The sequence below is a fragment of the Paramisgurnus dabryanus genome, chromosome 6, assembly GCF_030506205.2.
Source record: "Paramisgurnus dabryanus chromosome 6, PD_genome_1.1, whole genome shotgun sequence".
In the NCBI taxonomy this organism is placed as follows: Eukaryota; Metazoa; Chordata; class Actinopteri; order Cypriniformes; family Cobitidae; genus Paramisgurnus; species Paramisgurnus dabryanus.
This window is the reverse complement of record NC_133342.1, coordinates 44553580-44580308: the sequence shown is the minus strand read 5'-3', so window position 1 is coordinate 44580308 and position 26729 is coordinate 44553580. Positions and strand designations below refer to the sequence as shown.

Below are 26729 nucleotides of genomic sequence, written 5' to 3'. Positions count from 1 at the left end.
CTATTGATGTCTAGAAACAGGACAGAAGAAAGGCTTTTGGCCCTCAGGCAATTCTCCTCTTATTAGCAGTATCACTTATGGCTGAAAAGCCACGTTCACAATCAGCTGAGGTGGCCATGTAGGTTTTGCTAGCTGTAATCAGCCTCTTTATAGTCCTCCCAGGACTGTCACCTTCAAGTTTCCACAACCTATACTCTTCAACACCAGCTCTGGTGGTTACTCTTAGATGCTTAGCAAGGTCATGAATTTCCTTTTCACCATACAGGACAAGGGAAAATGTGGTCTTTGGGCCAACAGGATGGCTCAAGTGGTGTCAGTAGCTCAGAAAAGCTAGGGAGACGTACAGAGAGATTATCAATGACAGGCTGCAGAAACTGCCCATTGTTGATGTTCTCCTTGGAGGCTTCTAGTGTGATGCCTTTAAACATGCACGATGTTATCCTCACTTCTGCCTTTGCTAGTGACTTTCCTGGTTTTGTTTTCATGGCCTCCGTGACCTCTATAGTCAAAAGAGTCCACCGACTGGCATCAGTGAGAGATGTGTTTCGATTCTGCAGTTTCAGAGAGAGGCTTTGTAACTCACGTAGCACATCCTTCATCAGTGAAAGGTCTTTAATAAAACCTGTGCTGCTTCCTCAATAGTCCACTGCATTTTCATCGATCCAAATCAGTGTGGGAAACATCCACAGAAGCTTTCTGCATTTGTGTGGCAACTGCTGAAAAGACCCGCCAAACAGCTCTGACAGTGCTGAAACTGCTGGCAACCCAGCGAATGGAGAAAATCTGCCACATCTTCACCAGCGAGATGTTAACACGAGTGGCAGCATCATTGAGCAGTCTGGCATTTTTTGGAATTTGGTGTTAAAACGTAAACAACTTTGAAATAAAGATTTCAAAGTGGTTACATCCAGTTACAGACTTGCATTCATCATGCACTGCTTACTCTAGCTTGTGTGCAAGACAATGAATGCTCTTCAATGAAGGAAAGTCAACTTTGCAATCAGTCCACTCTCTCTTCCTGTCATGACTGATGCTCCATCCGTGGCAATGCTGATTAGGAGGTGTGATTTTAAATATTTATCATCCAATCCTGCTGTCAAAAGGGTCTTCTTAAGAGCTTGATACAATGCCTCTGCTGTTGTTCCATTATCTAACTCTACAAGATCAAGGAAAATGTTTTCAATGTCATCTCTGCCTGTTACATCTGCTCTCAAGTAAATTATTAAATAGTTTTGCAAAGTTACTGCTTTCATCAACTGTCAAACTCACAAAAGAATCATTGGACTTCAGTGTGGATATCATTAACGTTTTCATTTTAGCGGCAATGTGTTCAATCATGGCGACACACGTATAATCCGATCGGTGTGAAGGGCCCATTTTTCCTCCACTAACCTCTTGTAGCATAAACAGTCTGCTCATTTTACTAATGCCAATCGCTCTTTTGCCACAAAGTAGCCTGTTCTTAAACTGTTGGCTGTTTCTCTGACAAGCTCATTGTTAACATTCTCTGTTAGTGTGGGGAGGATTTTTTTTCTTTCCGGGATTTAACCCTCTGGGGTCTAAGGGGTTTTTAGTGCCCTGGGAAAGTATTGAAATGCACTGACATTTGTGCTTTTTTCAGTTGCTTAAAAACATATTAATGGCAAAAGTCTCATAACACTGTGTTCAGCACAAACTGGGCTACAATATTATATGATCCACATGTATGTACATGTTTGTATTTTTGAGAGACAAAAGTTTATGCGTGGTTTTTGGAAAAGCAAAAATTTTAAGTCACTGATATAAGTCCACAAAACACATTCTAAACATGTTTTCCCAAGATTTTTCAAAACAGGATCTAGTAGTCTAGTTTTTTCTTCAAAATGATGTGAAAATCATTCGGCCTACTCATTCACATACAACAATATATTGATTTACAATTTCTTAGACACTTTTGCTTGGGAAAGGTCGTATGCGTGGAGGCAGGAAAGCTCCTGAATAATCTTTGATTGACAGCTCAGGAAATAAAAGAGTTGCATAATGAACCACATAATGAGCCTTGTAGTAGGAATGTTCAACAGGAATGTAACTTTCTCTGTAGTAAAATTAGATTAGGTTTACTTGGGAATTTATAACAAAAATTTTCAATAGAATGTAAATATATATGTCACCAGGTGATGATCTTTTTAGGGCGGAACCAAAAGTTGAGGAAGTTTGGTTCCGCCCGGATGTTTCCACCCAGACCGGAAGACGGAAACACCGGACATCCGGCAGCTTCGCGGAGGCTGCAATCAGCCGATCGAGCACAGCTGTGTATAGTTAAGAAGATCGCCGGGTGATTGGACAACTGGAGTACGCTGAGGAGTACTTAAAGAGCAGTTAAATCACAGTTGAGGGTGCTTTTTGTGTGTGCTGAGAAACGGAGCTGTGCTCATTGATAGACGTGGTGGCTGTCTAAATTCTCTCTCTCTCTCGTTGTAATCTGCGGTGGACCTGCTGGAGTGAAAGGAAAATCCTATGGGTAGAAGAAACCTTGGTTTAAAGCAGCATCTTTAAAGGAGTAAAGCAGGAAGAAAACCGACTTTTGTTTACAACGTGAACAAAGGCAAACCGCTGTGAGTATAAATTCTGGCGTGAAGCAACTTGTAAAAATTAGCCTGTGAAATCGTTGGATACCTCCAGGAGAAGGAGGTCGGCCCTACCCCTAAAGCAGCGTGGTGGGTGAGCCGTTGGAAACGCCCCCCCAAGCAGCCGCAGCAACGAAACGTTATTCAGGTCGTATTTTCCATCGCCCTTGTTTTCAGCCCAAGTGAAGTGGAGGACGCTGGGCGTTTTTCCTTGTTGTGTACACGTATAGTGTGGTGAGTGAGACTTTGTAATTAATAAACTTTTCATGTTGGAGTGGTGCTGTGTATTTGCTGTGGGTTGCTGTGTGTCTTGTCAGACGAAGCCCCGCATCATCCATTCTTCTACTGGGCAGAAGACGGAGAGGCTAACGACCTCAGAATTTACAGCTATTATACGCAGTGTGCTATTTGGAGTTGAAGTGACGCGGATAAAGAGCTGTCAACGACTGTGAGTACAATATTGGAATCATTCGTAGTGAAAATTTACCTGTGTCTGTCCTTGTCGCAGAGTTAGAGGCGAAAGAGTTCCGCCGCCCCGCGGTCCCTACAAAGGGGCGCCCCTGTCCAGGATTCGATCGCCCTACAGGCAGTGGGGATAGGGCAGCGCTCGACCCGGTGAGGCGGTGTGTTATCTTCGCCCCTCTGCTAGACCTACGGAAAAAGTGATACCTACCCAGAGAGCTGTAATCAGCAGAGCCGGTGAGAAGTACTCTAAGTCGAAGTAACAGTGCTTTTGTGTCCTAGCGGCCACCTGTGGAGAGAAAGGAGAACGAGAGTGAACATACGGAGAACAGACTGTGTAAAGTGATACCTACCCAGAGAGCTGTGATCAGCAGAGCCGGTGAGAAGTACTCTAAGTCGAAGTAACAGTGCTTTTGTGTCCTAGCGGCCACCTGTGGAGAGAAAGGAGAACGAGAGTGAACATACGGAGAACAGACTGTGTAAAGTGATACCTACCCAGAGAGCTGTAATCAGCAGAGCCGGTGAGAAGTACTCTAAGTCAAAGTAACAGTGCTTTTGTGTCCTAGCGGCTACCTGTGGAGAGAAAGGAGAACGAGAGTGAACATACGGAGAACAGACTGTGTAAAGTGATACCTACCCAGAGAGCTGTAAACAGCAGAGCCGGTGAGAAGTACTCTAAGTCAAAGTAACAGTGCTTTTGTGTCCTAGCGGCCACCTGTGGAGAGAAAGGAGAACGAGAGTAAACATACGGAGAACAGACTGTGTAAAGTGATACCTACCCAGAGAGCTGTAAACAGCAGAGCCGGTGAGAAGTACTCTAAGTCAAAGTAACAGTGCCTTTGTGTCCTAGCGGCCACCTGTGGAGAGAAAGGAGAACGAGAGTGAACATACGGAGAACAGACTGTGTAAAGTGATACCTACCCAGAGAGCTGTAAACAGCAGAGCCGGTGAGAAGTACTCTAGGTCAAAGTAACAGTGCCTTTGTGTCCTAGCGGCTACCTGTGGAGAGAAAGGGGAAACGAGGGTGAACGCACGACGGAGAGACGCGAAGACACGCGGGGCGAGGACCCCCTGTCGAATAGGAGAAGGTACGCAGATAGCAGGAAAAATCGCCTTACCAGCCACACTGATTTCAGTTCTGCCTCCAGGAAGGAAGACGGAGGGCGCCACGAATAGCAGGGACCAGGCCGGAGCCTGACGCCTCCCCTTCTTCCCGGCCTACGGTGGTCTGCACCCCTGTTGCTTTTGCCCCCCCTGTCAGCCCGTGACTGCAGCCTCCCTGGAGGGAAGATTTAGAGGCCCATTAGTTTTAAGATTTCCCTTTCCCCATCTCCCCAGTTCTTTTAAGTATTTAAATTCAATAAAGCTTGTTTTATATTTTACTTACCTGGTTCCGTGTTTGTCTGGTCATTGGGTTGGCTTTGGGGACCTCCTCGAGGTGGAAGTTGAGAAGGGGCGTGGCTTTAGCCTAACATAGCCAGCCCCTGGTGGTGACATATACACACACATTAATATTTTCTATTAATTTCACAAGTATAGCTTTAAAAACCATATCATGTAAAGATACTGTTTGGCCATCGTAAAAATGAACACAGGGTTATTGTTTGGTTGGCCAGCGAGAGGTTAACATTTGTGCAGTAAAAAGCTCAAAAGAAGAACTGCCTATTGTTGTTTGGACTCTTATTTGTGTTTTTGTAATCATTATAGTAGAAACACAACAAAGGACAACCGTGATAAACTTATCAATGTTTGTTTACAGCCGTCGCCACCGCCATTACTCCCTCACATGTTGATCATGAAAGTAGTAAGGAATGTGTGCACATGCGAGTGATCCTGTGTTTAATAAACTTGCTGTGCGGACATAAACCCTTAGACGCAAGTAAATAAGGATTGTACTGTGTGCAATCGCGTATTTTATAAGAATATAAAAAAGCGCATTGAATTTCCTGACTCATGTGTTTGTGTATGTGCATACCCGACATATGTGCTGTTTGACGAAGGGAGAAAGAAAACACTCGCGTCTGGAGATACTGACACACATACGCAAGTAAATAAGGATTTAGATGTCATGTTTGGTGCACTCGGACGAAACAACTCAGCAGACTGGATTGTGGATAGATTGTGTATCCATTGATTGCTGGAGGCACAAGTTATGCATATGTGACCCGTCACGGAAACCAGGGACTCAAGTCGGCAGCACAAGTTTCGAGAAAATGAGAAACAAAGTTTTTTTTTCGAAATTTGTGATTTTCGTTTTATTGCAGAATCTGTTAGTTGAGATCACGAAGAAGCCTCTCCATGTTTGAGATAGCAGTTTTTGTATATTTAAAAGCGTACATTTTGCTGTTAAAATAGGCTTGTTTTTCCGGAGATTCTAGCGTGCAGCGGGGGGCGTCATTGTCTGTGTGTATATTTACATACTGTATAAGCTTGTGTTTTCGCCTCCGCCCACAAAGGGAACAGCGTGACTACTAAATAAGGATAGTTCGCCCAAAAATGAAAATAATGTAATTAATGACTCACCCTTATGTCGTTCTAAACTCGGAAGACCTCCGTTCATCTTCGGAACACAGTTTAAGATGTTTTATCGTTAGATTTAGTCCGAGAGCTTTCCCCTTCATTGAAAATCTATGTATGGTTTCCATGTCCAGAAAGTTAATAAAAACATCATCAAAGTAGTCCATGTGACATCAGTGGGTCAGTAAGATTGTGTTGATGCATCGAAAATACAGTTTGGTCCAAAAATAGCAGAATTACGACTTTATTCAGCATTGTCTTCTCTTCCGGCTCGAGCGTGAAGTCACGTGACTGTAGTGACGCGCTGCCCTGTTCCTCAGACATGTTTGCTAAGTTTTTTTTTTTTTTCAAACTTATAGCCTGCGTCTCCCCAGACTGTAAAGCTCGGGTGCACAAAACAAAAGAAAAATAAAAGAAGCTGGGGCGGAACAAATAACAGTCAGCCGCATCGTACGTCAGCCGCGTCACTGACTTTATGCGGCGCCGCAGTCGGATGACGTCAAAGTACCGCGAGAGCTCTTCAAGAAATCTTACGGAGTAGTTTAATTTCGACTCGCTCTCGCGGTACTTTGACGTCATCTGTATGTCAGTTCTTGCAGCGCAGCATGAGTCCAAACACACAGAAGTTACACAGATATAGTTGTATTCTTCATATAATTGGCTACATGTTTTGTCTATCAATATTTTCCATGAAGTCATTGGCTGATGGAGGAACGAGCGAGCCATTGGTAACCTCTCTAAAGGATGTCACGTTTTCGACGGCGCTGTTTGGATGATCTATTATACTACTTCCCTATTTTAAATACAAACTTTGAAGGCGGGTTCATGTGTTTAACGGAATGTAAGCTCATATACCCTTACATGTTACGATTTAAATAGTCTTCAGATTATATATTATATTGTATTACCAGACATTCATGCGAAATCTGATGTAAACAATCTATATTTCACGGATTATACGCATTTGTGGACAAATATGGACATTGGATAATCTGAAACAGACTGGATTCGACTTGTGATCCCCACAAAGGTAAAAGAGTCATGTTTATTTTTGCGGGTTGTCATTTGGTCATAAAATACTACATATGATGCTAGAACATCTCAAAAAGGGTTTTACAGGGGGCATGGCTTAGCTAAATGAGATGTAAATGAGCCCTATTGTCTCCCCCAGCTGAAAAGAAGAGTCCCTTTCGTCTCGATTTTCTCTGTTTGAGTATTTCTGAGTTCCTATATTCAAATGGCCACAACTTCCCCAAATCTTATCAGATTTCCATGTGTTACACATCGTTGGAAAGCTTAGAAACTGCACTTTCAGAATCTGTGAATAACTCAAAATGCCCAGATCCGACTTGTGTCCCTACTTTCCGTGACTGGTCACATATGGATATCTCTGCTCGTTCACTTCAATGGTGCGGGGTGTGGCGATTTCATCTCATTACAGATAAACCGGTAACAGGAGAAAGACGGTACCTCTCCTCCTTCTCATACAGTTTACACCAAATGACAATATCTGTTTTCAATCTCACTTACATCATTTAAAAGCAGACATTCCAAGCATTATGTAGACATTTATCTTTTGTTTCTACGACAAGTATTCGCTATTTTACAGTTAATTTTTCTGATGCGTTTCTGAAAGGACTTCACTGAGGGACAGAGAACAAAACGTGCATCAAGTTTATTTTCTTAATTTTGCGAAAAGCACAACATTCTGATTTTATTGGGAGTGGACAGAAAAACTATTTAATGTTTAAACGATGTATAAATCATATCTGTATGTCCAAAATCAGCAAGTAATTTAAGTCTCTTTGCGGAGTGATTGAAAAATAAAGAGTTTGCGGCGCGTCGACCCCAGAGTGTTAATTTAGCAGGTACATTCGTTGCTTTGACCCTCCCTAAAGCCCACCCCTCTGCCACTTGAACACCTTTTTTGTTTGTACACATTCTTTTAACATCTCTACATGCAATACATCCAACTTTGTTTTCATTGATGTACCTGTACAGTCATGTGGAGTATTGTTTCCTCCTTATTTCTAACTGCCCTGCTGAAAAAACCAGCATCAAACCAGCATGGGAATTATGCTGGTTTAGCTGGTGATCACAGCATACCAGCACCAAAACACAACATATGCTGGAATGACCAGCATGGGATGCTGGTGCTAATGCTGGTTTAGCTGGTGCTAATGCTGGTTTGTTGCTGGTTTAGCTGGTGCTAATGCTGGTGCTGGTTTGATGCTGGTTTAGCTGGTGTTCACTAGCAAACCAGCACCAAAACACAACATATGCTGGTCTTGCTGGTATGCTGTTTTTTTCAGCAGGGTGATTTCTCCTTGTTCTGAATTTTTGTTGGTGCTAGCCATTAAGAGTTGTTGGTGAGAGTTAGCTGTTCTGAGCTGTTGCGGACCTGCTCTTCACTTTCTGTGCTGATCTGTGCTGAGTTGCTGTTGGGGTTACAGACCCATATAAAGCCTTTATCACTGCATTTGCCCGCTACTGAGATGTTGTCGCTGCTGACCTTCTGCCACTGCCCTCTGCTAAACTGGAATGGACTGTGCTTGCCTTAGTGGAGGTTCTCTTTACCTGCACACTAGACAATTCCATGTTTTGGTTTCAATATATTTTTTAATAAATATACCTAATCAAATTAAAAATACACTACCGTTAAGAAGTTGAGATCAATAAGATTTTAAAGCTGCACTGATTTGATAAAAACAGTGATATTGTGACTGTTTTCTATGTAAGTATATAGTAATGTGTAACCGCAAACTGCGCAGCAGTATTGCTCCATAATGTTAATACGATATCATATTACCTTATAAGACACCACAGAGCATATTACATTACATATGTAGCCCATTAAGTGGGTTATAATAGAGTAAGTGGGATATAATAGAGTTTTGCTCTGCAAAAGTGTAAAACCTTAAAAGTGGACAATTAATATAATATTCAGTGTATAATAAAAGGGATAGTAACACAAAAAAAAAAAGTGCTGTTTTTTTACTCACATTTTTTCTTCAGAAGATATTTTGCAGAAACCCATCTGTTATTCATATAATGCAATTAAACAGATCCGTGCGCATGTTACATAACATTATCCAGCGTCTGTGTTCTTCCCATAGACCAGCGTTTCCCAAACTTTTTTCCTGCGCACCCCCTTCTATGTCCCAATCGGGTTGGCGCACCCCCAATACTCACTTGAAAAAAAAAAACACAAAAAAGCTTTGTTTAATCACCATATAAAGACTCGTGTTTAATCATGTGCAAAAAAACAGAACACGCATGACAATAACAACGTCAACATCAGTTTCAATTTAATGTAACAATTTAAGAGGACGAGTGACAGACAGTAACAAAGCACAGTTATTTTCAGCCGTGTAAATGAAACAGTGCAGCAGGCCTATTAAATGACCGTAAAGCTAGCATCATCATAACACAACGGTTATGGAAATTAGAATGACAGTACATTGAATTAAATTGCAATGAAGTTACAAAATAAATAATAAAATAAATAAAAAATAGAAGTAGATAAAATAAATAAAAACGAGGATCAATCTGAAACTTTTCAAGTGCTACAATAAAATTAGCCAACATACGATCCACAACATAATTAAAGGTGCAGTGTGTAAATTTTAGCGGCATCTAGTGGTGAGATGCTGGTGAATTGCAACCAATGGCTCAGTCCACTGCATACCCCTCGTTTTTTAATCACATAGAGAAGCAACGGTAGCCACAACCAGACAAACATGTCATCGGAGACAACTTAGTAAAACAAAAAGTTTGTCCATTAAGGGTTTCTGTAGAAACATGGCAGCACAAAATGGCGACTTCCATGTAAGGGGATCCTCGATATATGTAGATAAAAACGTCTCATTCTAAGGTAATAAAAACATAACGTTTCATTATGAAAGGTCTTTATACACCACTGATAATATAGTTTTGTATATTATTTTGCATTTCTGTCAAGAGATCCTTCTAAAAATTACACACTGTACCTTTAAGTAACAAAGAGCATATAGGCTCAAACATAAAATAAATTAAAAGAGGATCCATCTGGAACTTTTCAAGTGCAGCGCAAAAGTTGCTCAGCCTGCAACAACAGAGAGAGAAAAAGAGAGAGAGGGAGGGAGATGGGAAGGAGGGTGTTTTAGTATTCCCAGTAGGCATAATGTGGAGCAATAATATCAAATACTTACACATATTAATGCGACCAGTGGGCTTGCATCTTGGCACAAAGCTCTACGAAGTTTGGCGCAATGGAAGACAGTTTAAGCCAATTCCTTCTCAACATCATCCAGTCTTTGCAGATGTTTAGTTTTAACTGCTGCCATAGCAGAGAAACCAGCCTCGCAGAGATAAGTTGTGGGGAAGGGCATCAAAATCTTTCAAGGCTTGCTTTGACAAGACTGTGTATTATGTCAGGGACTCGGTCCAAAAATCCACAAGTGGCTTTCGTTTGAACTGTAACTGCAGTGCCCCATCAGATGACAGCTCGATCAACTGCTCCTGCTCATGAAATGACACAGGGAACTACACTGCGACCAAAATGGTCGCATATGCGACCTTTTGAACTGCCATTGCGACCATAATTTTTAATGGGTCGCAAATGTGCTACCTAATGTTTTAGACAATATGCTATGATTTACTATGAGCATTTATTAAAACAGAAATTTGGATTTTAAGAATGCGTTTTATAACGTGCTCTTGAGCCTTCAACACCTTGGCTTCATTTTGCGTGAAAGCACGTCGTGTCTCTCCCTATGAGTGTGTGTTCGCTTGCTCTCTGTTTCTCAATGAATTTGGTGCGACGCAAAGCAAGCTCAGTGTCTTCCATGTTTCTGAACTTGAGCAGAGGTCTTTCTTCACTGAGGATGCGGGACCCGTATGGTTCCGGGTTTATATTTTAAATGGTCAGTCGGGTCCGGTTAGGACCTAGTTTAATTACTTTGGGTCCCAAGTCTGATTAATATTGTGTGTATAACCCGAGTCGATCGGAAAACGGCCATGAGCGCTACCGCGCTAAAGCTCGAGTGCAGTTTCAGCGTGCCTCCGGTTTCTATGGCGATGGTTCTTGTTACAACTACGCGCTGCATTTTCTTTTATAATCTTATTATTAATTAACCATATCTTTTCTAAAACCATATCCATATTTAAAAAGTTTGCACAGAGATTGTAGCAAAAAAGCAGTGCTAATGTCAAGCCCATATTGCACTGAACGAGCAAAGCTTAAGCTGATATAAAAAACGCAAAGCAATGTAAAGTCTGTCATCAGGACAGCAAGTAAACTTTTAAATGTGAAATAATGAGTGGATTAAGCTTTTTTAGTCGGCAAGAGAGAAATAGAAAGATAGAACATAAGCAGTTAAAGTGCCCATCTAATAGAAATTATAACCATCATAACATCAGTCACATTTATAATCTATAGACCTGCACTGTCTATTAATATACTATACATAGTATTGAGTTTGATAAAAGGGGTCTAATTGCTTCATATATCAGTGCAAAAACAGTAAGTGTTTTCGTGGTGCTTTGACAAACAGTGTCAGCTTTGTCAATGGCAAAGAGGGTGGTTAGATTAATGAAATATAATGTGAAATTAATATAAATGTTCAATAAATCAGTATTGTATTGTGTTGTGTCACACATTATTAGTTCTTCGTCACATGTATAGTAGACCATTATTTGTCAGTGGGTAATGACCGGCTACCACCACAAGTAAATTTCTGACATGTGGGAAACACTGCAACGTTTAAGAAAACAAGAAGGCATGTGGTTTAAAAGATGGCAAGTAAAATAAAAATAATATTTGTATGCAATACAGTTTCATTATTGATCATTATTATCCAGAGAGCCTTAATATAATTTGAAAAAAATATGTGCGACCAAATCATATTTTGCGCAAGTAACTGAAAAAGTTGGTAGCGCAAGTGCCACCAGTGGAAAAGGTTAGTGTAGTTCCCTGTGACAGCTGTGGGACGGGCAGGGAAACTTCAAATGGATTGTTAATCCAAGCACGAGATGTGTCCATAGGTGGAAATTGTTTCCGTAGCTGCTCGGCGAGTTCGTTGAGGTGTTCAATTATGAGAGTTTTTACATGCTCACCCAGGTCCACGTCATTTTCCCCCAAGAACTCATGAAGCGTAGGAAAACACAGGTATGTGTTCCCACTCACACAACTCTCCCAGAACCGTAGCTTCTTTATCATCGCCTCAATCCTATCTTGTGTGTTAAACACAGTTACACTGACCCCCTGCAAACATAGATTGAGTTATTCAGAGCTGAGAAGATGTCCGCTAGATAGGCAAGCCTTTTCAGAAAATCTTCGTCATGCATACTGGAGGCCAAATGAAACGGATTCGTCTCAAAAAACTGCTGCAATTCGTGCCGAAGTTCAAAAAGCCGTGTCAGCACTTTGTCGTGGGACAGCCAACGCACCTCTGTGTGCAGCAGCAGTGATTTGTGTTCGCTGCCCATCTCATTACATAACACTGTGAATATTCGTGAATTTAGCGGACGAGCATTAATGAAGTTCACCTATTTTTACTGCGTCGTTCAGCACTGCAAGTAGATCAGCTGGCATGTTTTTGGCTGCGAGGGACTCTCTGTGAATACTGCAGTGTAACCAACTGATGGATGGGCAAACTCTCCTAATATGAGCTATAAGCCCCGTGTGTTTCCCTGTCATTGATTTTGCCCCGTCTGTGCAAATTCCCACACAGCGCTCCCAGTCGATCATATTGGTCCTCATAAAAACGTCAATTAAATTGAAGATTTCCTGTCCTGTTGTTCGGGTAGCAAGGGGCCGACAGAACAAAAAATCTTCCTGTACCGTGCCTTCAAAAAGGTAACAGACATACAGAAGAAGATTGGCCAGATTTGCAACATCTGTAGACTCGCCTACTTGCAGAGAGTAAAACTCACTTTTCTTCACACGGCTGACTAGTGCAGCCAGGATGTCTTCAGACATGGCATCAATGCGGCGCGAGACAGTGTTATTGGACACGGGAATCATGTCCAACTTTTTTGCCTCTTTCTCTCCAATCATACACGCCACCATCTCTTTGGCCGCTGGCAAACACACGTCTTCGGCAATTGTGTGCGGCAGCCCCTTTCTCCCTACTCTATAACTGAGCAGATATGAAGCCCGTAATGCATCTTTCGCAGACCCAACGCATGAATGAAACTGCATTATTTTTTTGTTATTCTGCAATTCCTCTAACTTTGCTTTAAAAAATGTAAGGGGCATTTCATTTAAATTGCCATGTTTCGTGTGTAAGTGACGACGGAGATAAGACGGCTTTAGACAGCTGTTTGCACTGCACAACACACACTGAGGCTCTGTATTGGTCCCTCTCATCCTTCGTGACTAACACGTTTATCGGAAGACTTCCCGCTTGACAGTTTCCCTGAAGTCAGCCAGTTAAGCATATTTACCATATTTTTTTTTATAAAAGCGATTGCAAAGGAAATGTTTACTGTTCATGTTTTTTATTCATTTATTGTATGGTAAAATTCCACTTTAGAAAAATGACCGCCATTACATTTTTCCTCTCACACACCCCCTGGTGGCAGCTTGCGTACCCCTGGGGGTGCGCGCACCACACTTTGGGAATCCCTGCCACAGACGGTTCTTCCACACTCTATCATAACAGGTCACTGCGTCAAATTAAAAGTCTCTCAGAAATATTTTTTTAAAAAATCATTTTGGTTACATTTGGCAATCTTTAAAGACATGTTTACTGATTGTTGAGACACACGTTTGTCACGCGAAGCTGTGGGCGGAGCTACAAAAGTGGCCATTGTATTTGAGTTTGGGGAGGTGCTTCAATTTCATATTTCTCCGAATTCCTCACTTGACTGTTCAGCTGGCTTGGTGCCAAAAACTGTTATATTTCAGTAGCATGGACGTTTTCAGTTCTGAAACTTGCAGGATGTTCACTTAAGTATGATGACCTCTTATATAACAAATTATCAAGTTAAAATGTAGTATTTGATTCACATCTCCTTTAAAATATCCTGTAGTGTAGCCTTACTGTAAGTTGCCATGAAGGATACATGATAGCAAATGTAATTTACTGTGTCTAAACTGCACGGCATATAGAGAATTATACCATTATGCCAGTATGCACGTCCTCGTTTGTAAACAATGGCAATGTTTCTCAATCTGAAACCTGGAGTCTGCTGAGCAGGGTGTCCACGGATCCTTAAAAAGTCTTAAAACGTCTTAAATTCTGTACTATGAAAATAAGGCCTTAATTAACATTAAAATTTCTTAAATTTGCGTATTATTAAAGGTCTTAAAAATCTTGTCCAACAGGGACCGCCAAGAAGATTGTAACTGTTTTACATGTTCGTTGTGTGTCATGCAGAACTAAATAGGTGGAACCAATTAAAGCACAAGTTCAGAGGGAGTTGGCTAAAGTGCAATGAACCGGCTATTAGCAAATGGAGAGAGTGTGCGTTAGCTATGGGAAAGTGTAAATTCAACGAGAACTGGCTACTTAACCCTGATTTTGCACGGTGGTTAAGACCAGTTAGTGGCAACGTGTATAAAAGTTCTAAAGCTCGGAACAATAGGGATCAAAGCTTTGGGGGCACCCATGCAGTGTGAGAAACACAAAGCCGCTGCAGAAACCAGCCAAAAAACACCCAGCATCTCGCAGTTATGTTCTGTGTCTAAGTTATGTTCTTGTGCCTAACGTTACGTCAGTATCCCTACCAAACAGCGCAAGTGCATGCAAAACATCCGCATCAGGAGCTTTAAGCACCGTGGCTTCAACTTCATCAGACATCCAAACAACTTTGGTGTTTGATGAGAGCCTCAATGAAACATCCAAAAATAAGCAATTAGACTTGCATGTCAGATACTGGGGACAAGATCATGTCCAGTCAAGATAACTAGGTTTGCAATTCATGGGACATGGCACCGCTCAGGATTTGCTTTACCATTTCAAAGTGAGTACCCATAATCAGTTTTAATTGTGGTAGGGAGCTGAGGACTCCACACCCTACATAACGCCTGCAAACATGGCTTCTTCGTGTGGCAGCTGGAGAAGGTTCTAAGGGCCTTGGACACACTCTTCCACACTACGCAAGCTAGGAGTGAGGATTCTACCAGTCGTGGAGAAGCTTTGGAAATCTGTCCATCAATGACCATGTACATAGATGCAGTTAGGAAAAAAAGCTACCAAATCCGGGAGCAGCCTCTTATGACACCCTTGAAGTTGTGAAAAAGACCCTCTTTTTCTGGCAAAGCTCCATTTCTACATGGCCATCACAAGGACATTTAGTCTTTTTCTTACCTTCTATTCAAGGCTTTGAACCGGTTCACGGAACGAAAACCAGAAACTTTTGATGTTTTTCATGGAACAGAAACAAAACCAGAAACTTAAAAAAAAAAATATGTTCCGGAACAGAAACGTTTATTTAAAATAATGGTAACCGGTTAATACCGTTATTTTTTCGTTCTTTTACAAGATTTCTGTCTAATATGACTCGTTGAAGTTCACTTCCGGTCGTCGTTGATTCATCGGCGAAATGAGAAGCTTGCCACCAGCAAGTAGCCTACTTAAGCCCAAGTCTTTAGAGCTCAATCATAAGAGGTAAATATTGTAGGCTACCAAGTATCTCAAGATGTTTTTTTTTTATACTAATAAGTGGTGTAACGGATCGCAGTTGAAACGTGATCTGTACAGATCACAACCCAAATATTGTAGGCTACCAAGTATCTCAAGATGTTTTTAATACTAATAAGTGGTGTAACGGATCGCAGTTGATCTGTGATCTGTACAGATCACGACCCACAGTTCAGCATGCATGCGATTTGCAGATTAATATGCACATTTAAATATGGTGAAAGTTGATTTTTTGCACGTGTTTCAAAAGCTTGCAAATGTTAACACTTAAGTGATTTTAAACAATTTAGCCACAAAAAAGCGCTAAATTGAAAATTTTTTCTTTACGTACAGATGCACATGTGGTTAAATGTGTCCGGTCCAACTCCAATTAAACATGTTTATCCTTATGCCCTTCAAAGAACAGAACTCTTCATGTGTAAACTTGAGAGAGAGTTGCACTACTGTGTAAAATACATTTGGTGAATAAAGACCTGAAAAACAACGTAAGTTTCACTTTGTCAAGCGCCTGTTTATGCTGCATCTTCTTCCCGAAGTGCCGTTTGGAATTCGTCCTCTGTCTGTGTGTGTGCGCGTGTTTAAGTTTACTCAACAAATGTAGGCATGTCAGAATTACAGTTATGCCGCTTACATAATGTAGCCTTTTTCAATGCTCGATGACAAGATGGAGACTTATGGAAAATTATGTAGACTAATAATTTAAGTTTAATGTCCTAAGGATCATCCTACTTATTTGTATGTCCCACAGCTGACATAGAACGTTATTAACCGGTTCAGGAACTTAATTTTTTTGTTCTAACCGGTTCAGGAACGTCAAATTTAGGGTTGAACCAAAAAGCGGAAACGTTAAAATTCTGTTTCTGTTCGGAACGAACCAATTGGGAAAAAAATCTGGTTCAAAGCCCTTCTATAAATGGATGTTCCAGTGATTCCGCTCCTTGCCAAAGACTTGGCTGAGCTGTTGAAGTTATTGTTATACTAGTACAGCACTCTGTTAATGCTTAGAGTTAATCTGATCATTTCAATTTAAATCTTATAGATGTCTAACTATTAACTACCGTAAAACTTCAAATAATAGCCCGGGCTTTTATTTTTCCAAACCTATTGTCACACCAGGCGTCTAAAAGAGACAGGCGTCTATAAGAGACAGGCTTTTAATTCAATTGTTCCAGCATGACAGCAGGAGGTTACCACATATTACGTTTTATTTATAATTTGAATGTGTTTAACAAATTAGTTCGTGTAAGAATAACAGTCTTAAATTATTGGCAGCATAAATAAAGCAAACGAGGATATGCTTTTTGTTGGTTGTTGCGTGAAATCTTACCCAGATACAACAGTGCAATTTTCTGATTGGCTATTGTGTAGCCTCTTTCTTTTTTTTTGGATCAGCTCACTCGACTAGAACTCCAGGGGAGACGGGCTTGATAGAGAGAGTGCAGTGCAGCCAGATACATTTTGGGCGCTGCAGCATATTAAATATGATAAATAGTGTTTCCGCGTGAGAAATACAATGTGTGGCGGGAATGCATGCATGACAAAAGACTGAAAGCCCGGCTATTATCAGTGGCCTCAAAACACTACTGGCCTACCGGGAAAACTCCAGACTCTCCCGATTGCCACTTCACTACTGTCATCATCACTTCAATCCTGACGACGAACCGGTAATCAAAACTTCAGCGTGTGCAATCTGCACCATACAACTGGCTTAAACAGACGATCTGACGGGTTTTAGATTAGAAGATTAAATACAACCCGAAACTAAAAAACAGACCCGGCCTTTATTTGAGACAGGCGTTTATTTACCCAAACCTGTCATCACACCAGGCGTCTAAAAGAGACAGGCGTCTATTTGGGACTCGGCTATTATTTGAAGTTTTACGGTATTATAGCCTATGGGGCAAGGGGATAAAGCAAACACAAAGAGCAATGCTTATTACAAAAGTATACTACAATAGTATTTTTCTGTTTAATGTCAATAAATCAAATTGTAGTTGAAGGAAAACATCACTGGTTTTCAATATTTTACTATGTTTTTCCCTCAACTTAGACAAATTATTACATACCTCTCTCTTTTAAATGCATACACTTAATCTTTGTACAGCGCCTTGTGAATGTGTTAGGATTTAGCCAAGCCACATTCATTCCTAAATGAATGAATGGGGCATGGCTAAATCCTAACACATTCACGAGGTGTACAAAGATTAAGGGCACGCATTTAAATATTATCCTCCTCCGGTCGGTCTTCCATTGTTCTTCTGAGGTAACATTAAAGATGAATGCTTCTTTACTCTTTCTCATTGTCCAGACATAACTGAAGATCTTCCCCAAGTGTGTGTTTAACTCTTTCGCCGCCATTGACGAGATATCTCGTCAATCAAGAGAAAAACGCTTACCCGCCAATGACGAATATTTCCGGCTTTTGCCCTATGGCAAGCAGCTGCATGTCCGTGCCTGTTTTAAAGATCGCTCTGAATGGGATCTCTAGGAAAAGTCTGTCACAAAAATTGAATTATCTCTGCTTTTTGCTCAAAATGTGGTGTTTTTGCAGAAACCTACCCATATTCAAAAGCTGATTACAAAAGAACTACTGAAGGTAGGATGAAAGGTTTTTTTTTTTTTTTGAAAGCAGAGAGTCTGTTCTTTCATTTGCTATATTTTATGTTTATATATTTAAAGAAGAACATTTTCTGGAAGGCATTAAACTTTTGTGAAAATCATGAAAAACAATGGCGCTGACTGGCAACTTTTTTAAAAAATGCTGGCAGCGAAAGAGTTAATGTTTATCATCCAAAGTCTTCAAATCTGATAAAACTTGCTTTTTTGTCAAATGTTTAAACTGGTCATTACCTAGTCATTTTCAAATAACTAGCAGTACCGTCTGTGATAATGATGATAATTACAGATAATGGAAAAAACTGTACCTCTCTTTATTTTAATACCGATTATATAAACAGAAAATATTTGTTTTCGATTATAATTAGTTTGTTTAAAAGTAGACAGTTCAGGCTTTCTTTAGATATATGTATCATGTTTGTGTGACGAGTATTCATAGAGTTTCAATTGATTTTTGTAACGTGTTTTGAGAGGCAGCTGGCAGAGACGTCTGAATGCGCAGCATGTCTATTTTCTTTATTTGACAAAAACACAAAGATATGTTGTTATTGTGAATGTACACAGATAAAATAAGACCCTTCACAATTTTAAATGATGTCTAACACGTAAGTGTATGATTATTAATGATGGAGTATTTTAAGCTCTGCTTTGATGAGGAGAAAAAGATTTCAAAACACTGTGCCACATATTTGGACCCCAGCGAATTAAAGATGAGGAATTGATTCTTGAAGTTGTGAAGCACTATTACACAGTCAGAGGTTGATCATCTCTATGAGAACATGAGAAGCATCACAAGCCCAGAAAGAACAGCAGAGCCACAAACAATAAAAGAGTTCAAGTCAGTGACTTCAAATAGAGTGATCCAAGAAAGAAATGGCCCTCATACCACATCAATTATTCCACTTAATGTCTCAACAACAGCTGAACCAGAGAAAGATTCTTGTGTACGCTTTGCTTAATACTCAAAGCAACACTACGTTTATCCTAAAGGATACAGCTGAAATACTTAACGTCAAGAAAGACCTGTGAAACTCAAGATTTCTACAATAACCTCCAAAACAAAGGTTGTGTCCAGTCAAAAACTGAATGGTCTTCAGGTAAGAGGCATTAAGTCTGAAGTTAGAATCAAACTTCTAATGACTTACACTAGAGACTACATACCAGCTGACAAATCTCATACTTTTGAGACAGCAAAAAACTAGCTTCATCTAGAACATCTGGCAGATAAAAAGTCTCCTAAACTTGACTGCAAAGTTGGTTTGCTAGTCGGCTATAACTGTCCTCAGGCTTAACCCCCCAGAGATGTTATCAGCGGTAAAGAAGATCAGCCTTTTGCACGAATATCTGTGTTGGGCAGAGGTGGATAGTAACGAATTACATTTACTCACGTTACTGTAATTGAGTAGTTTTTTTGTGTACTTTTACTTTTTTGAGTAGTTTTTATAATCTGTAATTTTAAACTCTGTGGACCCTGTACCGGGTCCAGAATTATCTTATTTTGACTTAATATAAAATATTCCTTTAATTTTTAATGGTCTGTCATGGACCCAGTACCACATATGAGATACTGTTTGAAAGCTTAGAGTCTCTACTTTCTGCAGATATGCATCACTTTGAGATATGTTTTACTGTAAGAAAGTTATTTACACTTAATTTACACTATCACCCCCCCGACAATTTATTATATGATTTAATATTCACATATTTCATATTTTTCAAGTATAACAAACATGGGCAAGTCTTATATCAAATGAAATATCCAACAATCCTCGAATGAATAATAAGGTTAAAAATTGTGTTTTATAAACATATGGGAAACTTGAGTGTGAACTGCCTCAGATAGCACATATAGCCACAAATGATACACCATCTTTTATCTTAGGTCCTACTCTAAACAATGAGTCCATTCACAGCATTTTCTTTGGTTGTGTGCATATATAATCCCTTGCTATTTATTATATGTGCAAAACAAAAAATTTATATTTATATGAAAAATGTATTTCCGCACCCTTCAGTAAAATAAGATTATCTTTTGAATGCGACATGCTAAAGAGTTCATTCTTTTTTTGGGTGTTTACTGTTTGCTGCTGGTAACAACCAGAACTGTCTGCAGTCTGCTAGAGCACACAGAACCAGAGTTATACACTATCAAAGACAGTATTTACAACATAAAAAGGAAAATTTGGTGTTTTATCATATGAAAAACAACATAAATAACAATATTTGTCACAAACAGCAGCTTTTTATGTAACTTCAAAGGGTTTTCTGCAAAATGATATAAAGATATTGCATTTATTCCACTGTATGTGGTTATGGTATCACTTCAAATGTTTTTTGGCAGAAATTGTACACCATAAGCATATTATTCCTCCCATCAGTTGGAGTAAAATAACTTTTGCATTTATTATGATAGAGAAAAAATTCCTTTTTCCTCTGTAAGCTGGCAATTGCTGGAATCAAACAAATCTGTCTGCAGGCTTCGTTACCACTCAGGGCCAGAGTTATACACTTTTAAATACAGACTTTAGAAAAAAAACATCAAAAAGCGCCTATTTATTTTTGTGTTTATTAGAGGACTGACAACACATACAACCATGTTGAGCACTTTTAACAGTGTTTTATGTAATTTCAAAGGGTTTCCTGTAAAATGATACCAAACTTTTGTATGTGCACCTCTGCTTGTGGGTATGATAAGCTTTTGAAATTGGGTAGGCCAAATCCAGGCGGAAATCCCCAAAATAGCCTCAGAGTGTAAGTTAAGTATGTTTTGTTTAAAGTATTGTACTTCGCTACATTTTAAATTATATCCGTTACGGAGTAAAATAAAAATAAAAAAGCAAGGTGAAAAGACGCGCAACGGATGATTGATGGGTGGGGGAACACGCAAAAAGAACCATGGAGACGGACCAGACAGGCGCGCGCTAATGCATACCCGCCTCAGTTCAAATCTTATGAAAGAAACCCCTGGTCATATTTAAGCGACCACTTTCCACTGAAGCAAAGCAAGTGTTTCATTCCTATGAAAGGTAGGATTCATGCTCTTGAGTACGGAAATGCCGACTAGGTTTTTACCGCTCATTTGCACGCTGCTTTTTTAATACAATTCCCATTATCTTCCGAGGTCTAGCAGCTTCGCATCAAGTCAAACACAACTTAAAGTCGCAATGAAACGGAACTTGAGATTGACTTTTTTTCCATATGATGACGTATATCCAAGTGAAACGGCTTCTTAGATGAGACGTGTGTGTGTGTGTATATGTCACAGGTCGGAGCGGACCCAGATGCTATTGAGTCACGCCCCTTCCTAGTTTCCAACTCGAGGAGGTTCCCAAAGCCACCCCAATGACCAGACACACAAGGTACAAGTAAAAATAAAATGGACTTTATTAAATCATTTAAAATAGTATTCAGGGAAAGGGAAGGGGAATTTAAAACAAAGTCTCTTCTGGCCTCCAGGTGAGGGGACGGGATTCTTGTCTGTCCTTCTTTGAACTGTGGCTTTTCTCTCTTACAGGTGGCTGGTAGCAGTGGATACGGTAGGTATTTCTCAGGTAACTGACTCGTGGTCTCCTTCTTTATAAGGCTCGTGGCTGAAACACAGAATCAACACTTTCACAATTAACTGTGGCTCTTCTCTCTTACAGGTGGCTGGTAGCAGTGGATACGGTAGGTATTTCTCAGGTAACTGACTCGTGGTCTCCTTCTTTAGAAGGCTCGTGGCTGAAACACAGAATCAACACTTTCACAATTAACTGTGGCTCTTCTCTCTTACAGGTGGCTGGTAGCAGTGGATACGGTAGGTATTTCTCAGGTAACTGACTCGTGGTCTCCTTCTTTAGAAGGCTCGTGGCTGAAACACAGAATCAACACTTTCACAACTAACTGTGGCTTTTCTCTCTTACAGGTGGCTGGTAGCAGTGGATGCGGTAGATATTTCTCAGGTCACTGACTTGTGGTCTCCTTCTTTAGAAGGCTCGTGGCTGAAACACAGAATCAACACTTTCACAATTAACTGTGGCTCTTCTCTCTAACAGGTGGATGGTAGCAGTGGATATGGTAGGTATCTCTCAGGTAACTGACTCGTGGTCTCCTTCTTTAGAAGGCTCGTGGCTGAAACACAGAATCAACACTTTCACAATTAACTGTGGCTTTTCTCTCTTACAGGTGGCTGGTAGCAGTGGATACGGTAGGTATTTCTCAGGTAACTGACTCGTGGTCTCCTTCTTTAGAAGGCTCGTGGCTGAAACACAGAATCAACACTTTCACAATTAACTGTGGTTTTTCTCTCTTACAGGTGGCTGGTAGCAGTGGATACGGTAGGTATTTCTCAGGTAAACTGACTCGTGGTCTCCTTCTTTAGAAGGCTCGTGGCTGAAACACAGAATCAACACTTTCACAATTAACTGTGGCTCTTCTCTCTTACAGGTGGCTGGTAGCAGTGGATACGGTAGGTATCTCTCAGGTAACTGACTCGTGGTCTCCTTCTTTAGAAGGCTCATGGCTGAAACACAGAATCAACACTTTCACAATTTACTGTGGCTTTTCTCTCTTACAGGTGGCTGGTAGCAGTGGATATGGTAGGTATTTCTCAGGTAAACTGACTCGTGGTCTCCTCCTTTAGAAGGTTCGTGTCTATTTGTGGCTTGTGATGGCCTAACGTGTATACAGTGGGTGGGATTTCTCACAGACCTTTCGTGGCAAGATGTTTACTCGTGGACTTTCTCTCCAAGGCCTCTGTTACGACCGGGGGATTCAGTGCTGTCACCGTCGAGCCGAACGCTGCCCTCTCCTCTCCGTACGTATCCCTTCAGAGATGTGGACAGGGGAACACCTTTGAAGAGGCTCCACGACAGGCAAGTTACTACACACCATGCTTTAACAACAATGTACTTGCCTCACATATGAACCAGCACTCTGAAATTCTACTTACGCAAAGGTCTGGATCCTCTGTACAATCTACCACCGTCTCCACAGGGTCACACCGATCTCCAGGACTGGGGCTTTTGACGCCACGCCTATCTCCACACTGTATCGCTGAACAGCATATAATTTAAGAGCACTTCACCAACCGCACGGCGTCTTCTCTCATGGCCGACTCCAAACTATAATGGCTCCTGACAACAGACATACAGCACTGCACTGCAATACATCAAATGTACACACACACTCAGCAAAGTCAAAACTCACCCAAGACACACTTCAAGTGAACAAATAAGGTCAGGCCATGGTCTTCATGGAGCCGGGCTGAGAACCTGCGGGGCGTTGTAATAGTGAAAAAGCCGATGGTCGAATGTAGCTGTTGCGATGATCTTTCCTCCTTGTAGTGCTACGCTGCCGGCTCGCCCACCACTCTGTTCCGTGATAGGGCCGCTATTCTAGCTCGCTGGGGGCTCACACACACGTTGAACAATGCACTCTTAACAAACACATCCAGCTTTATACGCTTTGTACTCACAGTAAGTTATCACACTTCTCCTCTTCTTCTCCTCTGTATCCACACTGGCTGTTTTCCCTTACGCTGCACGTAATCCAGTCGTATTTATCCGACTATCACACTGCAGATATACATGTCAATACTCCCAAAATGACAACGAACTTCCAATATACTCAGCCAAATCTATTGTCCTCTTCCTTCGTTGCCAATCACCGTCTCGTTTAGTTCTCCGTCTCCACGCCACAGCAGCTCAATATCCACCACATTGCTGAACCTCAAAGTTCCGACTGCACCACCACAATACACGGCCAAACTACCACCAACTACAACCCTAACCTTTGGCTTTCGTGTCCTCTTTATACTCCTTCGCTTCCTTACGTCCTCCAATCCCCGATCGCTGCGTTCATTTGCCACACCTGTGTTTAATCGGCTTGATTTTGCTCGCGGCGTTTTCCCGGAAGTTCCGGTGTTCCCTCCGGGTGGAACTTAACTCCGGGCGGAACCAATCTTCTAGATTTTTGGTTCCGCCCCATGTAATCGTCACTGTGTGACATCTATATATTTTATATATATATATATATATATATATATATATATATATATATATATATATATATATATCAGCCAGTCATGTTTATCAAAATACATTTTAAAACAAAATTGAGATATGAAGCCTATACAACACAGCATATAGAACACTGACATCTGCATAGCAGTAGTAGGAGTTCAGTAATATATTACTTACTCCTCTTCTTTAAAATCTTCTTAACAAATTGTGTTTAATAAAAATAAAAATAATTTAACAAATTGTGTTTTTTTCTCTATCTGATATTTATTAAGTTGAGTATCTTTCCTCACATTATCCTGCTTAAGTTTGTGTATACAATTTGTTAAGAAGATTTTAAAGAAGAGGAGTAAGTAATATATTACTGAACTCCTACTACTGCTATGCAGATGTCAGTGTTCTATATGCTGTGTTGTATAGGCTTCATATCTCAATTTTGTTTTAAAATTTATTTTGTTAAACATGACTGGCTGACAAGTTTTTCCAATTTCATTTTCAGACGATACCGTCACACTGCCTACAGGACATTTGTGAGATGGAACTCCGTTTGCCATGAGAAGTGGTGAAGCACACAGACTGCCATCATTTGACTCCGTTGGTCGATCTGGTCCAAGGTTCTTAATCCTTTATTTATTCATCAATTAAATACCTTGTATAGGCTGATTTTGTAAGGATAAAAGCATATTTTCCTTCATCTCAAGATATTTCACTTGCTTTCACTGATCTGTACTGTAGCCATGGGCGTCGGAAGCAAATGAAAAGTGGGTGGGTCCCCACATAACCCCCCCCAAAAAAAAAAAAAATTTACTGCAATAGATGACATTTTCATGTTTCCTTTTAATTAGCCTGAACATTTGCGTTTATTAAATTAAAGACAGTAGCCTATTACGGTCGAAATTCTGGTAATAGCCCTTTAAATATTTTGCAAATAATGACAGATGTCATGTTTCATTTATCTTTCTCTGTGTCATTTTTTTTCTCTACTCTGCTGACAGTAGGCTATAATGTTTATTTTTTATTTTGAGGAAATAAAAGGTAAGAAAAACGAATGAAGGTAAACTGATACAACTTTTGTATACCTTTTTTATTTGTTATACCCAATTTCTCTTTCTCTCTCTTAGAGAAATATAAATGTGAGATTCTGGAAATGAGATCACTTTATTTTATGGTATCCGTCGGGAAACAATGCTGTCATAAGAGTTTGAGCATGTGTACTTCTAAAACACAATCGATTAAACAGAGGTATGACTTTATGAATTCTGCAAATGTACCTCGCAAATAATAACAATACGCGAGGACGTTCATGTCGCAAATGAAAAGTAATTGCAGGCTTCGTGAAAAAAAAACTTGAAAATTATCCAGCGATCGTGGGACCATAATAAAAATAAACTATTTTACAGCAGTAATAATATTTTAACGATTAGCCTACACTTTTAACGTTTGAAAGGAACCACATTTAGTGCTGTGTTAATTATCATTAAAAGCAAAACGGGAGTCTCTGTGCCTCCGCGACAGACGCAATTCTTCTGGCATCTCTCCTCATCATCTCCTCTTTTTTTCTTCTGTGTCTTGAACTTGGGGCTCGAGTCCGACCTAAGGTTTGAGCTGCCTTTAATAACACCAAGCTAAGTTCGTTTACCGTTAATTATTAAGACTAAATGGGCAGGCAAACTCGTGAAACAATGAAAGTAAAATAATCCGCTATAATATGGTTTTACACGTCTATAGAAAATATACTATAAATAAAGCAGTTATTAATTTTCCTAATGCATGGTTGTTTGACATTTACTTCTGTTTAAAACATTTGGCAAAGGAGGTTTTTCAGCACTATGTTCGAACAGCAACTCAGCGTCCACTCACCCCCGTGAATTATGTTTAAAAGCTGAAACGGGTCCGCGGTGTAAAAAAAGCAAAGGTTAGGGATCCCTGCTCTAGTGGAATGGATTTGGACTAACAGCGCTTTGATAAGTGAACAGACAAATGCGCTAAATTAGAGAAAAAGTGGGTGGGTCCATTATCATTGGTCTTAAAAAGTGGGTGGGTCCTGTCCCACCCACGTATAATGGTTCCGACGCCCATGACTGTAGCTATCAGTTAACACAGCATCTCCAACGCGGTTATGAGACTCTGAGAACGATCCAATCACAGGAGGTAAAAAACATTAAAAACAATATTGATTAGCTTACAACATAAGTGGGAGTGTTTGGGGCGCACAGTCCTGCGCCCCAGGGCGGATCCGAAACCAGCCACTTAGAGCTCAGCCTCAGGTCACATGTTTTTACCCTTTTTCCTGACCTACATAGACACTCATTAGGAGTGCGCACTAGACACACAAACATGACATACACACAACGAACTCAGTTTTGATTTTTAATTGTTTTAACTAAATTATAACATGACTAACAGTGAAATAGTACAACTAAATTATTTTATTTTGTATTAATTTGCACTATATATTTAACTTTTTGGTAACATGTTAAAGTAGCTTTCCTCTCTGGCCAGCTTTAAGGGGGCAACACCCCAGCGCCCCCTAGTGACCAGCCGCCACTGATTGAGACTGATAAAATCCTTTTTCAGACAGTATTACCTGTCATGGGGCAAGGTCTGTGTTCCTGAATGGCTTGGTTTTGTTGCCATGATGTGCACATAATCATCATATGGGCAGACATAAGAGTTTTTAATTTCTCTTGTTTAGTTCAGAGGCATCGACACATACCTCCTCAGCAGTTATATCAGAGTCCCATCTCAAAGTCTAAATTTGGATGATATAAATGACATCATACGCATTGTAGATAAGACAGTCCTGTCTAGGAGCATTCTGAAATAAGAACACACTGATTATTTCCATGCTTATTAATCCCCTTTAATGCCCTTGAGGTGAGCCCAGACTTCACACCCAT

General features: G+C 40.4%; 1 pseudogene; it reads right to left on the bottom strand.

Annotated features, from left to right (window-relative positions):
- LOC141282368 (E3 SUMO-protein ligase KIAA1586-like) lies at nt 1-26729 on the bottom strand (annotated as a pseudogene).